We start from the raw sequence: 16,852 nt of genomic DNA, 5'->3' as shown, positions 1-16,852 counted from the left end.
GATTGGTGAGAACAGGTTGAAATTAATATATATGCACTGTAAAAAATTTACTGTAGAATTTACAGGATTTTACTGGCAAAAAAGTTGCCAATAAAATCTTGATTTTAATTGCTGTAAAATGGATTACAGGACATTACTGCAAAGCAAATTACAGTTAATTGCTGTATGTGAAATACAGTAGTTTGTAGTATTTTTTACAGTAACATTGAATTTTACCAGAAGTTTATTTTACATCAATATTTTGTAAATTCACTAAAGTACAGTATTTACCTGGCAAAAAAGTTGCCAATAAAGCCTGTAAATATATTTTACAGCATTGTTTTGAAATTTCATTAAATTACAGTATTTAACTGGCAACAAAAGTTGCCAATAAAATCATGTAAATACTCCTAAATACAGTATGATGTCGTAATAATTTAACAATGAAACTGCTTTAAAGAATAATTTTAACAGTCAACTATAAAATACTGATATAAATGTATTATCATGAGCTCTATCTTATTACATTTACAAATGAATAAAAACCAAGTCAATGATGTTGCAAATAAGTATTTATTAAAACTGGCAGAAAGACATTGCAAGGCTTTTACTGGTAAAATAAAATTTTCAGTGTTTCAACAGTTAAAATCTTATCATAAAAATAGCATAGCATCACAAATAACTGTTAAAAAAGCCATATTCAGAGTAGAGCATTAACTTTCTATACAAATGAAGGTCAATCAACAGAATTTGTATAATTTTGGTAAAAAAATATGTTTTAAAGAAAAGGATTAAAATAAAATGCTGGAATCAACATTAAATCACAAATTATGTTGTTTGAGCTTATGTTCTATTAAATTAAGAGTATTCCTGCAAAAGACAATTTAATAAATACATACTGAAAGTCCATCAACTTTCTGAGATGAGCACACACATGAGGGTTGTCCCTCTTCTGAGACTTTTCCACTTGTTTTGCCTCCATGTGTCTGTCTTGTATCCAGTGAGTGTTGTGATTCCAAGAAAACATCTGCACATAAAAACAAGCAAAAGCATCAGGATAAAGTTATGTATCAAATGAAACTAGCTCAATAAAATAAATGTAAAAATGCCACTTATACAATACAATCAGCATTTACCAGTACTTAAAAGGTTACTCCACCCCAAAATGAAAATCTTGCCATTAATCACTTACCTCCATGTCGTTCCAAACCCGTAAAAGCTTTGTTCGTCTTTGGAACACAATTTAAGATATTTTGAATGCAACCGGGAAGATTGTAACTGTCCCATAGACTCTCCAGTAAATACCACTGTCAAGGCCCAGAAAAGTATGAAAGACATCATCAGAATAGTCCATCAGTGGTTCAACAGTAACGTTATGAAGCGACGACAATACTTTTTGTATGCAAAGAAAACTAAAATAAGGATTTATTCAACAATTAGTCTCCTCTGCGTCAGTGTAGTGCAATTTTTGGAGAGTATCTGTTGGACACAGACTACATAGCCTGTTCTGTGTCAGCTGTGTCACATGGACACGCTTTCTATGTTCATTTATGCTTTGATTTGAACAAAAACAGCGTATCCGTGTGGTGCGGCTGACATAATAAAAAATAACCACTTTGTTGGATAAAGTTGTTCTTTTTGTTTTCTTTGCATACAAAAAGTATTCTTGTAGCTTCGTAAAATTACAGATGAACCACTGACAATTCTTTTCATACTTTTCTGGGCTTAGACATTGTTAATTGTTTGGCAGTCAGTGGGACAGATCCAAGCCTCCCGGTTCTCATATGAAATATCTTAAATTGTGTTCCGAAGATGAACATAGCTTTTACGGGTTTGGAACGACATTAACAGTTAACAGTGATGAATGACTACATTTTCATTATGTGGTGGAGTAACCCTTTAAATAAGTAACCTTTTTCGCAAATGAAATTACTTAAGTAAAACTTGTTACCTTTGAAAAAATTAAAGTGTGCAAAAGATGCCTGCTCCCGGGACGCACAATGTTGAGGTATGAATTCACAACCATCTGACCCTCAAATAGTCAAAAGCCACTGGGTGGACCTGAAATGAATAAATATAAGCAATAATGTAACCTACAATGCAGTATTTCAATATAAAATGTAATCTAAATTACAAGTTTATCAAATTATTTAATTAATACATTACCTAATAAAATCAGCTTCAGAGTCTTGAAGCATCGAACATTTCTCCACATCAGCTGCTATTCTTTGCACCTACAAGACATAAAGAAAATAATCTTGTGATTTCTTTAAAGCATTATGTACTGTAAATGAGACCAAAAATAACACCCAAAAAGGCATATATTTTAGAATAAACAAATATTATAAATTATATAATTTATAATTATAAATTGTAATATTACATTGTAGAACTGTACCACCAATCAAATTAAATAATTAACAGTGCAAAATTACAACTGTGTAATTACATGAAATTTGAAAATACAATTAATAAATGTTGGAATAATGCAATGCTACTTATTAAACCTGAAACTAAACCGCCATTAGGTGGCAGTAAATAACTTAATGAGGGAATCAACTGAGTCATTCATTGAACCGATCTGTTCAAAAAAATGAATCATTTAGCTAAAGTTTGGAGAGTTTTGATTTGAGAATGAGCAAAATAGTTTTGCTTTGGTCTTTGTTTGGAACTATATTCGTTGGTGAAATACAACAACAGTTATTATTGTGTCTAAAAAAGTAAGTAACTTGTTAAGTAATTGATTATTGAACTGTATTTGCAATCGTGATGATACTCACGAAAACAGCTCACTTGTGATGCTTCTTATATCATATGTTATGAATAAACTCAACAGTTGAACATTTACCTCATGTATTTTCCGTGAGTTCATGTGTGCGGTTAAGCTTGTTTTGATGTTGAATGAAAGGTTAATATAATCAGAATCAGTCTCGCGTTTCGATGCTTCCTCAGTCTTTTTTTCTTTTCTTTTTTTAAGCAGGCAAACTTGTCCAGTCGGGCATATAGAGATGTCTTTCACTTATTATAGTAAGGCGTCGAGTCAATATGGGATAGTTGAACACATATAAACAAATGAAATTTCAAATTTTGCTGTTGGTCAGTTATTTCATAGATAGTAGTTAATATGACAGTCGTTCGCATTGGGCTTTATTTTAAGTTAGGTAAACACTACTTTTAAATGCTCTCAGTAAGAAAATGTTACTTCCAAAAATCGAACATTTGGCGTAACTATGCTATGACAGCAATTCCCAGTTTACTGCACAGAAGTTACCAAGGCTACTAAATGTCAGGATAGGAGGCTATTGTGACATGAAATCGCTTATACATTAACTTAAATAAATATAAAAGGATATATTTCTTAAGTATAATTAGGTGAACTTACCAGGAATTATGAATAAATCCTCTTATCTTCAATTGTTCTCGGGCTGCTCCAGTCGGCTAGGTTTCTGATTTGAATGATGCGCGCGCAATCCCATAATGCCACACTACAGTAAGTTAGTGTAAAAAGCAGGAACTACAGTGACAACACCTGCTTCCTGTAAATGAATTACAGTTGACTTGGAAATATACTGTTAACAACTGTAAAACCTTATTTGACCCATAATTCATTGCGAATAACAGCTGCATCTTGTAAAATGTTTATACAGTACAATTCTGTAAAATTTTGCTGTAGAAACTACAGCAATTTTTTACAGTGTGTGTGTGTGGGCATTTTTTTGTGACGTATCAGATTGTAATCATCGATAAGAGAGTGATCCAGGATGTCTCTAGCAGGCACCCAACTTCTCTCCTCCGGACTGTAACCTTCCCAGTCCACCAAGTACTGAAATCCGCGTCCCCTCCGTCTTGAGTCCAGAATACGATTGGCCGAATAAGTAGGTTCCCCACCTATGAGTCGCGGCGGGTGGGTGGGTGGGGGGGGGTGTGTTGACCGGGGCAGGCGGATTAATCGAAGGCTGAAATACAGGCTTTATTTTAGATACATGAAAGGCGGGATGTATTCTCCTGTACGCTGGAGGAAGTTTAAGGCTGACTGCCACCGGACTAATGATCTTGGTGACAGTGAACGGACCAATAAATTTGGGAGCAAGCTTATTAGAGATGGAACGGAGAGGAATGTTCTTGGTAGAAAGCCACACTTTTTGACCCACAACGTATACGGGAGCTCTAGACCGGTGGCGGTGGGCTTTAGCCTTGGTGCGCGCCCTCACTTGGAGTAGAGTCTCGCGGGCTCTAGTCCAAGTGCGGTGACACCTCTGAACAAAGGCGTGAACGGAGGGGACCGCGACTTCGAATTCCAGACTGGGAAAAATGGGTGGCTGGTATCCTACACTACACTCAAACGGAGATAGGCCCGTAGCTGATATAGGTAATGTATTGTGGGCGTACTCCATCATCGACAGTTGTTGGCAGGACAGACTTACAGTCGCTCCCAGTAATCTACAAAATTTGCACACAAACTGGGGTCCCCTGTCGGAAACCACGTCTGTCGGGAGGCCATGTAAACGAAAGACGTGATCTACGACGGTCAACGCTGTCTCCTTGGCTGAGGGTAATTTGGGCAAGGGAATAAAGTGGGCCGCCTTCGAGAACCGGTCCACCACTGTCAAAATTACCGTGTTGCCCTGAGAGGGCGGGAGGGCGGTAATAAAATCTATATGGGATATGGGACCAGGGTCTCGAAGGGACCGGCAGCGGTTGAAGTAACCCATCAGGGGGTCGATTGGAAGTCTTACCAGTGGCACAAACCGAGCGAGCCAAAACAAAACTGTGAATGTCGCAAGCCATAAATGGCCACCAGAATCATTGCTTGACCAAAAATTTAGTACGGTTAACTCCTGGATGAAAAGCCACATTAGAACAATGCCCCCACTGAATAACGTTGGACCATAATCCCTCCAGCACAAATAATCGATTCGGTGGGCACCCGGGCGGAGGCGTTACCCCTTCTAAGGCCATCTTGACCTTCGATTCGACCTCCCATGTGAGTGTGGAGACCACTAATGTCTCAGGTAAAATACACTCGGGAGTAGACGGGCGTTCAGAACGGTCAAAAATGCGCAACAATGAATCGTTTTTTTATGTTCTTGGAACCCGGGCGGTACGAGAGAGTAAAATCAAAACGTCCGAAAAAAAGTGCCCACCGAGCCTGCCTGGAGTTCAACCTTTTGGCAGTTCTAATGTATTCTAAAATTCTTGTGGTCGGTCCATACTATAAAAGCAACCCCCGAGCCTTCTAACCAGTGGCGCCATTCTTCCAATGCCATCTTGACTGCCAACAATTCTCGGTTACCAATATCATAATTACGTTCGGCAGGGGATAATCGGTATGAAAAAAACACACACGGGTGCATCTTGTCGTCTGAGGGAGAACGTTGGGTTTACACCGCACCTACCCCCACCTCTGACGCGTCGACCTCCACCACAAACTGACGTGATGGATCAGGGGTGATTAAGATAGAGGCCGAAACGAAGCAGCCCTTCAGTTTGGCAAACACAGCCTCGGCTGTGTCTGACCACCTGAACGTAGTTCTGGGGGAGGTCAAGGCTGTCAGAGGTGCGGCTAGTTGACTGAAGTTGCGAATAAAATGCCAGTAGAAGTTGGCGAACCCCAGAAACCTCTGTAGGGCCTTACGGGAATCTGGACTTGGCCACTCTACCACAGCCTTAACCTTCTCGGGATCCATGCGTATTCCCTCAGTCGACACGATATATCCAAGAAACGGAACAGACTGTGCATGAAAAGCGCATTTCTCCGCCTTGACAAAAAGGCCATTCTCTAGAAACCTCTGAAGCACTCGTCGAACGTGCTGCACGTGTTCCTGGAGAGAAGAGGAAAAAATCAATATGTCGTCCAGGTAGACATATATGAATTGATCGATCATATCTCGCAGCACGTTGTTGACGAATGCCTGGAAGACCGCTGGGGAGTTGGACAGCCCGAAGGGCATGACCAAATATTCAAAGTGCCCCCTGGGGGTGTTAAAAGCGGTCTTCCATTCATCCCCCTCCCTAATACGGTCAATCTTCAATTTCGTGAAGATTGACGCTCCCTGCAATCTCTCGAAGGCTGAAGACATCAACGGTAAAGGGTAAGTATTCTTTATCGTGATGTTGTTCAGTCCCCGGTAATCAATACAAGGTCGCAGCGACCCGTCTTTCTTCCCCACAAAAAAGAACCCCGCCCCCGCTGGAGAAGAGGAAGGGCGGATGAACCCTGAAGCTAGAGAATCAGAAATATATTTCTCCATAGCCTCCCTTTCTTGAACAGAAAGTGAATATAATTTGCGGAGACTTACCTGACAGTAAATCTATGGCACGGTCATAGGGACGATGCGGAGGGAGAGAAGCAGCACAAGACTTACTGAACACTTCCTTCAGGTGGAGGTACTCCGCGGGCACATTAGAAAAAATCCACTGCTTCCTCCTGAAACATAGACATAGAAACAGACGGACAAGCAGACACTAGACAAGACTCATGACATTTATTACTCCAGGCCAGGATGGAATGAAGTTGCCAGTCCACTTTGGGGTTGTGACTGAGGGGCCAGGGGTGACCAAGAACTATGGTTGCAAGGGGAGAGTCTAGTATATAGAATGCGATGATTTCTGAGTGGTTGCCTGATGTGATGAGGGTAATGTTTCCAGTGGTGAGTGAGATGACCGGCAGTCTTTGTCCACCGTGATCTGGTGAGTGAGGGGTCTGAAGGGAATTTGAAGTTTACGTGCAAGTGCATGGTCCATGAAATTACCTTCAGCCCCGGAGTCCAGAAGTGCTTGACAGTCGTGAAATCATGCTGACCATCTCAGTCTTACCGGGAGTAGTGTAGATTATGATGAGGTTTTCTCGGCGGAGATCCCACCCGATAGTAGCCTCATACTTACTTCCGGGCTTGGCCTTTTACCGGACAGATGTAGGCGTGATGACCGGTTCCACCGCAGTAGAGGCAAAGGCCCAGGGATCTCCGCCTCTCCTTCTCCTCCTGGGAAAGCCGAGCTCGCCCTACCTGCATGGGCTCGTGATCGTAGGAGGGGTGGCCGCGTCCCCACCGCTGACCCGGGTACCCGTAGGAGCTCTCGGTGTGAGATTGGGTAGGTTATGTCGTTCCACTTGTGTCAGTCGTGCATCTACCCTTAGTGCCAGCTCAATGAGTCCATTGAGTGAGGTCGGAAGGTCCAGGGTGTAGATCTCCTTCTGGACGTGGTCAGCCAGCCCATGCAGGAACATGTCCCACTGCGCCTCCTCGTTCCATTGACACTCCACCGCCAGGGTACGGAACTCGATAGAGAAATCCAATACTGATCCCTCTCCTTGCCGTAATTCGGCTAGCCTCCTAGCCACCTCTCTCTTGCTGCTTCCATGGGTGGTCAGATCGTTCTGTCACGATCGTATAAAGGACAGGAAGCAAGTTGCAAGTTAACAGTCTTTATTTGTTATGTAAGGTCAGGCGGGGTTGGTGGTGGGTGGCGCAGGAACCTCGATGGCAGCACAGACTGGTGAGAAGGTGATAGAGTGCGCAGGTGAGTGATGATGAGGGATCCATGAGATGATGGAGTATCCACAATGACCGAACAGGAACAAGACACAAGGAGTAATGCTGAGCAGATGGGACACAGACAAGGATCATGGAGGACATCAAACAACGATCTGACAAACAAGAGACGAAAGACAGGGCATTAAATAGGCTTGTGTAATGAGCTGCAGCTGCCGCTGATCAAGATGACACCCACATGAAACAATCAACATGACGTAACATGAGACGAGCAGGAAACAGTGCATTCATGAACTGTGACAATATATATATAAAAAAAGAGAATAAAGGTGGCCAAAGGGGGAGAGTGTCCAAAATAAACAGGGGATCTGGTGTCCTCGTCGTGCTGTGGGGTTCGTGTGGGTCAGCAGTGTTCATGGAGGAAGGGTCAAGGTAAGGCACGGAGTCCTGCTCGCTGGCCGCGGCGCTTGCAGCGGATGAACGGCCCGGCATCCTGGCCCGTCGGACGTGTAAACGGGTGCGGTTCTCGTCCGGACCATGGGTCCAGCAGCTCACGTCTCTGGTGGCACGGGAATCCCTCAACGCACCCTTCCTGGACCCATGAGGACACCAGTGTGCATGCACGGGGAAGAGACCGGTCTTTCAAGGAGAGGCGCCTTGGGCTTTTAAACAGCCAGCCCTGGCTCATCCAGCGCCCCTCCTCTCTCACACAGCCACTCCTGTCGGGACCCTGGTGAAGGGCGGCGATTTAGGACGGGGTGCCGATGATAACCAGGGAGGAGGCAGCTGACTCGTCACAATATATATAAACAGGGCTGGCGATTGCTATAGGCGAACTAGGCGGTTGCCTAGGGTGACAAATATGTTGGGGGCGCCCTCTAGGGTAGCCGTTAGATTACATTACGTAAGGGAAGTGCGCAGTTGAAGAAGAAAATTAAGCGGTCTAATAAACCCAGGGCTTAATTTGTGATGGAACAAGTCGGATCCAGATCTGGCACCTCCGAAATCCGATACGGCATCTCATTTTGGCGGATCCCCCCTCCTCCAGGGGCGGAGTTTCAGTATGGCAGACAGAGATATGTACGGTGAAAAAGGTAAAAGTTCCCAGAAGGGTGTATTTTATTAAAAGCAGGCCGGTTAAATGGCATTGATGTGAGGCGGCTTGGTGCTAGGCTTCCTCGTTAATGGTGAGCTGGGGCAGTGTGGGTTTGTGCTCTCCCGTGTGCAGTGGGGCTGGCGATCACATGCTGCTCTCTGTAGGCACAATGAAAGAAAGGGTTAGCCGAGTCTTGCGGACACATCTCTCACCTCTGTGTTCGCTTGCTGGGTTTAAGTAACCAGAGCTTGATGGGGCGTAGGTGTGGCCGCTCAGCCCGTGTCCAGGGCGATGCTGACGAGAGCTCGGGACACCTGTCACAATATGTATATATATATATACACACACACACACACACATATATATATATGTTAACTTTGATAAAGAATATTTCTTAGGATTTGAGACTTTAGTCTTTGCAACTTTACAGATCTTCTTCATGAACCAAGAGCTTTCAACACTCCAAGGAGAAAGGAAAAATCGCATCGTAAGACCCCTTTAAAAGATTTACAAATACAATAAAAATATCGGCATCGGTACTCGGTATCGACAAGTACCAAAAATAAAAGTATCGGTTTTCGGGCGAGTACTGAGAAAAGTAGTATCAGTGCATCCATAGTTAGAATGAGTGGGTTACTGTCTGTTCCAACTGTAAACTGAATTCCATAAAGGTAATCATGGAACTTTTCAATCACAGCCCACTTTAAAGCAAGAAATTAGATTTTGTGCAGTGGATAGTGACTCTCACTGAATGACAAACCCCTACTGGTAAAAGCAATTTCCCTAATCTTTCCTTCCTGTTCCTGGCATAATGCAGCTCCTAAACCCGTAGTGCTTGCATCTGTGTGCAAAAAGTATGGGAATTTAGGATTTGCAAAGCCTAAGACAGGAGCAGAGGTAAGTTTGTCAATGATTTCATCAAAAGCTTGCTGACAAGTAGCTGTCCAACGCTGTTTGAATGGCTCTCTTATGTTCAAGTGTTGACCATTCATCTCTTGAGGTCTTCCTCGATTTCCTAAGCAGAGGGTATCCAGAGGTGAGATTGTTAAGGGGTTTTATTATTATGGAAAAGTCTTTACTATGGATAAATCTCCTGCAATACCCCATGAAACTAAGGAAGAACTTGAGTTCCTTTAAGTTTGCTGGACTTCTCAACACTGTTTGCAGACACAATGTGCCCTAGATACCTCACCGATATCTGAAAAAATTAACATTTTATCCGGTGACAACTTGAGACCATAGTCTTTCAGACACTGAAGAACTTGCAAGATCCTATCCTCGTGCTCTTCTAATGACTATGAGATCTACTATAAAGACTAAAACCTCTTTCAGATTAATGTCTCCCATGCAATGTTCCATCAGACTTTTGAATATCTTTAGGGTGAATGGGTCTGTCTTTGTGTTTAAACGGTGTCTCATTGTGTAATCTGATATATTGTTTGGTCTTGGTGGTGTGACCAAAGTCAAAATCATGGCATGCAAATACTTTATGCATTGAATTTTGCTTTGTTGTCACTCTTTCTTTACATTCAGGAGTCAGTGGTGAATCATCAAAATTGAAATAAATGTTGGAGTCTTCTGGAGACTTTGTCTGGTTAACAGAAAATTATGTCAACACAGTATTGTGATCCTTGGGCATGACACTCTGAATATAATTTATTTAATCAAGCCGAATTCTTGGTGGAAGGACCACATCATGCTCGGTCTCATTCTTCAGCACAATGAGCAAGCAATTACCTTCGGCAGGAAGAGAAATCAAACAACTTGACACCAATATCCCGCCAGGCAAGGATGATGCATGTGGGGCTTCCACAATAACCCATCTGTCATTCAGTGGGCTGACCATTCAAATTGACCGTATTGTCTTTCCAGCAGGAATATTTTCAGGGACTCGACAGTTCAAGCTCACCCACCTCAGATTTTCTTCCACACCCTGCCTGTGCACGAATTTGAGAACCTGCATAACTGCTCGGTTACCTTGGAGAATAGACTGGTGATTCAGAGGCTTGGAAGATGTATACTCCGAATACAGGGAATTCATGGTATAAGTGCCTATGAGCACTTGAGCATTAGGTCTGCTATCTATATCTGATCCCACAAACTCCTTTGTAAAGGTTATTCATGTTTCAATATAAACCAAGTTAGGAACTTGACAGCCATTTGCACCTTCAATCTCAATAAAGTGTTGCAAGGGTTGTATGGCTTGATTTATAAAAACATCCTTATAAAATGATAAAGGAAAGTTTGTCACCTGTGACCCAGTGTCAAGAAGACAATTTATCTCTTTATTAGCAATCACCACTCTTGCAGTGCATTTAGTTCCAACAAGACCAAATGGGAGGCTCAACTTCCTGTTGCTTTAATTCCTCCACTCCATCACACTTCTTAGTATAAAGCGCAGCACTAATAGAGTGGAGGTTTGACACAACACATCTTGGGGGTCCGGAAGAGTGCTTGGCAGTGCCAAAGTGTAAGTTCTTTCGCACTGCGGGGGAGGGTTGAGCCCACTCGGGACTACGGGAGCCCTGAGTGGAGCATCGGTGGATGTTAAATAGAAAACCAATTTTCCTTCAAACAAACTGATGTAAATTACACATTCTAGTAAATCGATAAAATCGAATGATAACCCAGCCCTACTTGCTTTCATATAATTTAATAATTAAGATTTTTCTTTAATTAAGATTTGTGCAGCTCGTGTGATGCTGAGAGCGACGTGCAGCATTTATTCTTAATTATTTTATCTTCATTACAAATCTTGGTTTTATTTTGGATAATTCCATGTGAAAAATAATTTACGTTGTAATGCATATGCGAAATGTGAATTAATATTCATATTCAAGTGTTTGTGCAAAAATTATTAATGCGCATTAATGACAGGGAGGCGCCGTCTCATCACTTAATTTTTTTTCCTGATAATGAATTTACTTAAAATTGTGGTGTCTCACATACATTAAAAATATATCTACAGAAAGCTTGAAATGTCTTTTAAACTAAAAAGTAAGCATTGTGTAATCTATGAATGTTGCATTTCTCTCGTTGGAGAGAGCCAGCACTGTGAATTTCATCTTGCAGCCGGCAAGAAAACATTTGTTTATTAATAAATAATTAAAATGTCTAATTTTTCACAATTAGGCTACTTCTGCATGTGCTTTGTGGTAAACCTGATGCATATGCGTGAGTGCAGAATATAGTAAGACTTGATTATGTAAATTTAACATAAACGTCTGATTAGTTGAATAATGACAAATGAATGACTAGAACTAGAAAAATCTTATGTGGGGGCAGACCACAATGAGTTCTAAACCTGCTCAGCAAGTTAGAAACCCTCATAAGATGCTGTCCATATGAAAGAGCAAGAGATACACACTTTTACCTCCACCCCTACAAGCTAAACAGAACTACTCCCAAACCCCAGCCCCTCATCACTTTATTTTTTTTCCTGATGATGAATTTACTTAAAATTGTGGTGTCTCACATACATTAAAAATATATCTACAGAAAGCTTGAAATGTCTTTTAAACGAAAACGAAAGCATTGTGTAATCTGTGAATGTTGCATTTCTCTCGTCAGAGAGAGCCAGCACTGTGAATTTCATCTTGCAGCCGACAAGAAAACATTTGTTTATTAATAAATAATTAAAATGTTTCATTTTTCACAATTAGGCTACTTCTGCATGTGCTTTGTGGTAAACCTAATGCATGTGCTTGAGTGTGAAATATATTAAGACTTGATTATGTAAATTTAACATAAACGTCTGATTAGATGAATAATGACAAATGAATGACTAGAACTAGAAAAATCTTACGTGGGGACAGACCACAATGAGTTCTAAACCTGCTCAGCAAGTTTGAAACCCTCATAAGACACTGTCCATATGAAAGAGCAAGAGTTTCACACTTTTACCTCCACCCCCACAAGCTATACAGAACTACCCCCAAACCCCAGTTTTGGCTGTGAGGAATGTTACTGAGTTGAAACATGCCTGCACTCAGCAGCCCTATTCATTATTTTCTCGCAGCCCATATTATTATTTCACAAGACCATAATGATAATAACAAATTATCAATATATAATTAATCATTATTTAACGAAATTCATTGTTATTTGTGATCGTGGGTGTTTGCGGAAAGCTTTAAGACCAGGCGGAATTCACTGCAGCTGCTCCCGCCTCACAGCGCGCGGGACTCCACTCAGCTTCATCATCTGTGGTTTGACTTTACTAAATCAGATTGAGGCGAATACAACTTATTGATCATGAGCCCAACATTTAGCAAGGCAGGAAAACATTCATTCTAACTGAAGGAAGACGTATTCCATTGAGCTAATACTGTTAAACAGAGAGAGAGAGAGAGAGAGAGAGAGAGAGAGAGAGAAAACCTATTCTTAAACTTGGAGCTCATTATACTGAAGTACAAATCCAAACACCAGGAACTTTATGCATTTTATGAATAATGAAACGTTATGAAAAGTATGCATTTTATTTATCCACAGGCTATGGTTGAAATAATATTTTATTCACAACTTTGTTCACAACATTGTTTAAAAAAAATGCTTTATTGGCTAACGTTGCATAAACCTTCAGTTGTTGCCATTTGTAATTTCACCATTTTCACCTCCTAAATCACTAAACTTTAAAGTCACAATTTTATAATGATCAAATTTACTCAGGCCGATGGCATTTTTTAATGTCGTTATTTTATTATTATTATTATTTTTTTTTTTTTGAATAATTGTAGCCTACATAAATAGGTGAAGCAAAATAAATATTTGGATCATCCCTTATTTTTTCCCTTATTTTCTTAAAGAAGAAACACTTATTTTCTACAAGAATAAACATGATAACATATTATTAATTCACAGAAATAATTTAAACAATTAAAACTTTTTTAACTTTAATTTAAATACTATTAATCTAACTTTAAAATCTCAATGAGTTTATAAGTTAAAAGGGTAAAATGTCACAGTGCATGAACTTGTGTTAACAATATAATTAGTATATGTAATTTTTTTTTTTTAATGAACAATTCCTGTATAAAACGGGGCAGCCTAATTTGGCTACTGGCTGCTGTAATGTTAATCCAAGAAAATGAAAATGAAAAGGAAAATCACTCACTGCTCTTAACTGAATTAAACTATGACACCAGATATAATTTTTGATATATATAGCAAAACTCTAATAATGTGAGAAATGTTGATGGTGTCTGAATAAATGTAGGTTTGGTTGTATATTTCATTTTTACATTGAAGACTATCCAGTGCTATTTTACATTTAATTATTTGGTTTCTGTACCTTGACACCTACAAACTTGAAAAAAACTTAAACATTGTGTAAATAGCACAAATAAATAAAAATAAACGAACATACAAATTAAACAATTTCAAACAGGGCCCACTGGTACAACCTTCACCGGGTCCCCGCTGACCCAAGCTACGGCCCTGCTCACGCCTGTTTCACACATACTCCGTCTGCAGTGCGTATGCAGTCCATGTGCGTTACGTATGTGGTGCAGCAAGGACTCGATGTGCTTTCACACAGGACACGTTTGCAGTCCGCTACTTGGTACGTAAACAATCGCTGCACTGCTGCAGACGCAACGCTCCTGGAACGCAACTGGAATCCGTTAACATGGGTGCATAAAAAAATATGCAACGCATACGCACTGCAGACGGAGTATGTGTGAAACAGGCGTACGGTTGTTTGCACCTTGTGCAATGTGGAATTAGTTTACTGCTTTTTCAAGCACTTTGTGATGCATTTTGGAAACAGGAGATGAGCCCCTTTTCTAATGCACCACCTAGCTTGATAAGTCCCTTCTCAAAGACTTACTGTTTGTCAATTTTCTTTGGGTAACACACATATTCTGAATGCCTTTGGCAGAATTTGAATGAGCCATTTTAATTTAGATTAATCTCTCTCTCTATATATATACACACATATATATATATATATATATATATATATATATATATATATATATAGTAGGAGGCATTTTAGGGATAATAAAGGTTTTGTCCACTGGGTGGTGCTGTGGGTATGTCTAATTAGAGCACCTGAGTAACAAGTGTATGTGTTGGAAATTGGGAAGGACACAGTTTCTGATAGCACTGCAGAGTACTTCGCAAGGTGGATTCTAGTTGTATGCGGTCCATAAGGTATGGCTTTGTGTGTACATGTGAACAAGGAGAGGCCACAACATGTTTCAGATCATGTTTAATGGAGCTCAAGTAATGAAGAAAGACATTTGTTATGCATCTACATCCGTCTGCATGGACTCTTGTTTATAGGCGTTCTAAACTTGCTTACTCCTATTATCAATGGCAACGGCACTGGAAAGCCATTACATTTTATATATATATACACAATAGCATAGGTTTATGTTTCATTTTTGTAAATAACGTAATAATTTATACATAATAAATAGATCCTTAAAAAAGTATGAAAATACAATAACTGAACTTTATAGATATGCTCAAGAACAAAACATTGATAGCTGTATTTATGAACTGCTTAATAATGCCTATTAAAGGAGTGCTATTATGCTTTTTCACTTTTTCAACTTTAGTTTCAGCATAAAAAAGTTCTTCAAAGTTACAAAGCTCAAAGTCCAATTCAAAAAGAGGAATTTTATTTAACAAAAATCACATTTTAAAAACTACAATGAATTTCCTGGAATTTGTGATATCACAAATATCAACAAATGGAATGAGACTTTGGTTGAGTTGCACTAGAGAAGGCAACGAGTGTGATATATACTAGTTGACCATGAAGGCTAGAAGATATAAAAAAAAACTCCTTATATTCAGGTGTGCAGAATAATTAGGCAGTTTTTTTCCTTTAACTCAGACTGAGAAATCCAAAATTATTAAATCTCCATGAGAAATCTTCAAAATTAGATCAGTACATTAATTGCAAAGTTAAGACATTACCACTGGACAGCAAAATGCTTACTGGGTCAGAAGGGTCAGAAAAAAAAACAGGTGGAGAAGAACAGAAATGTTAGCTGCAAAAGAATTAAGAATTAAAGTGAAGAATTAGATGTTAAACTATCGTGGAGCATTTAGTCTACAGCGCCACCATTTTCCAGAACTGCAACTTTCCTGGAGTCTCCAGAATTACAAGTTGTCAGGTTCTAAGAGACTTTGCTTGGGAAAAAAAATCCCAAAAATTAATTAATTAGAATAGCATGAAGTATTGTGAAATACTATATATTAAGACTTTATATATAGGCATTATGAACAGATGGGTTTTAAGTGACTCTTGAAGGACCAGCACCACCTCCTCTTGTACGACGCTTTGAGGAATATATCTTCCAGAATCTGGCATTAAGATTTAGGAGTTCATTTTTATTCCATCTCCTATCCTGAAAAGTCTGTCTTGCAGAATTGACTAGGAATTTATCTTCACATTAATTCTTAATTATTTTGCAATTCTTTTTGTCATTTCTTCTCCACCTGTTTTTATTTTATTTTATTTTTTGACCCCACTGACCCAGCATTTTTTTTTTTCAATGGTCATGTCTTAACTTTGCAATTTTTGTATTATGTTAGGGTTAGGGTTTAAGTTTGAGTCTGAGATAGATCTCTTTTTTTGGCTCATTTCATTTGTAAAAGAAAACATGCCTAATAATTCTGCACACCGGAATATGTAACACATTTTCTCTTCCAGCTTTCATGGACAATTATATATCACTCATAAATGATTAAATAAAAAATAATGGTAGTTATTAAGATTGATATGGTTTGGAATTGGTAAAATGTGCTTGGAAAAAATCACAATAAAACAATGCTTTAATGTTTAAGTTTGGAATATTAACTGACATGAATGAATGCTATATAAATATTGTTCATGTTAACATAATGTTTATAAATGAAATCTTATTGCAAAGTGTTACTAGTATATAGATTGTTCTGTGAATGTGATTTCAAAGTCTAGATGATTCGGATTAACCCTTTTAACTGCCGTATCCCTTAAAACCTGACTGCCAGAGGGTTACTGTAAATGCATGTGCCTGCTGGGCACAGTTTACCTGATGCCACCGGGGTGGCGTTCGCACTGATGGCTTGTGCCCGCCATCGCTGCTTGCAGCTATATTTAGTAAGTGTAATTCTATGTGAGGCCGTGAGATGGTAGTAAAGCCTTCAGGGAATATAAATTGCTTTTATTATTATTATAAACTTGCACAAAATCCTTATGTAGATTGAAGTTGAATGTATTGTGAATTTGTGATGCTTAGCCTATACTCCCTTTTTCTCTTAGATACACAGTACACAGATAATGCTGTCC

The 16,852-nt window shown here is 39.7% G+C and overlaps 1 long non-coding RNA gene across 1 annotated transcript; it reads right to left on the bottom strand.

Annotated features, from left to right (window-relative positions):
• Positions 1-783: 783 nt before the first annotated feature.
• Positions 784-2,352, bottom strand: LOC132122624 (uncharacterized). Its single transcript, XR_009426414.1, has 3 exons — positions 2,146-2,352; positions 1,931-2,040; positions 784-1,006 (listed from the first exon to the last, which is right to left on the bottom strand). It is a non-coding gene; the product is annotated as an uncharacterized LOC132122624 (long non-coding RNA).
• Between the last annotated feature and the right edge of the window lie 14,500 nt (positions 2,353-16,852).

The sequence above is a fragment of the Carassius carassius genome, chromosome 40 (assembly GCF_963082965.1).
Source record: "Carassius carassius chromosome 40, fCarCar2.1, whole genome shotgun sequence".
Taxonomy (NCBI): domain Eukaryota; kingdom Metazoa; phylum Chordata; class Actinopteri; order Cypriniformes; family Cyprinidae; genus Carassius; species Carassius carassius.
The sequence above is the reverse complement of the archived record's forward strand: the minus strand, read 5'-3'. Positions and strand labels throughout refer to the sequence as shown.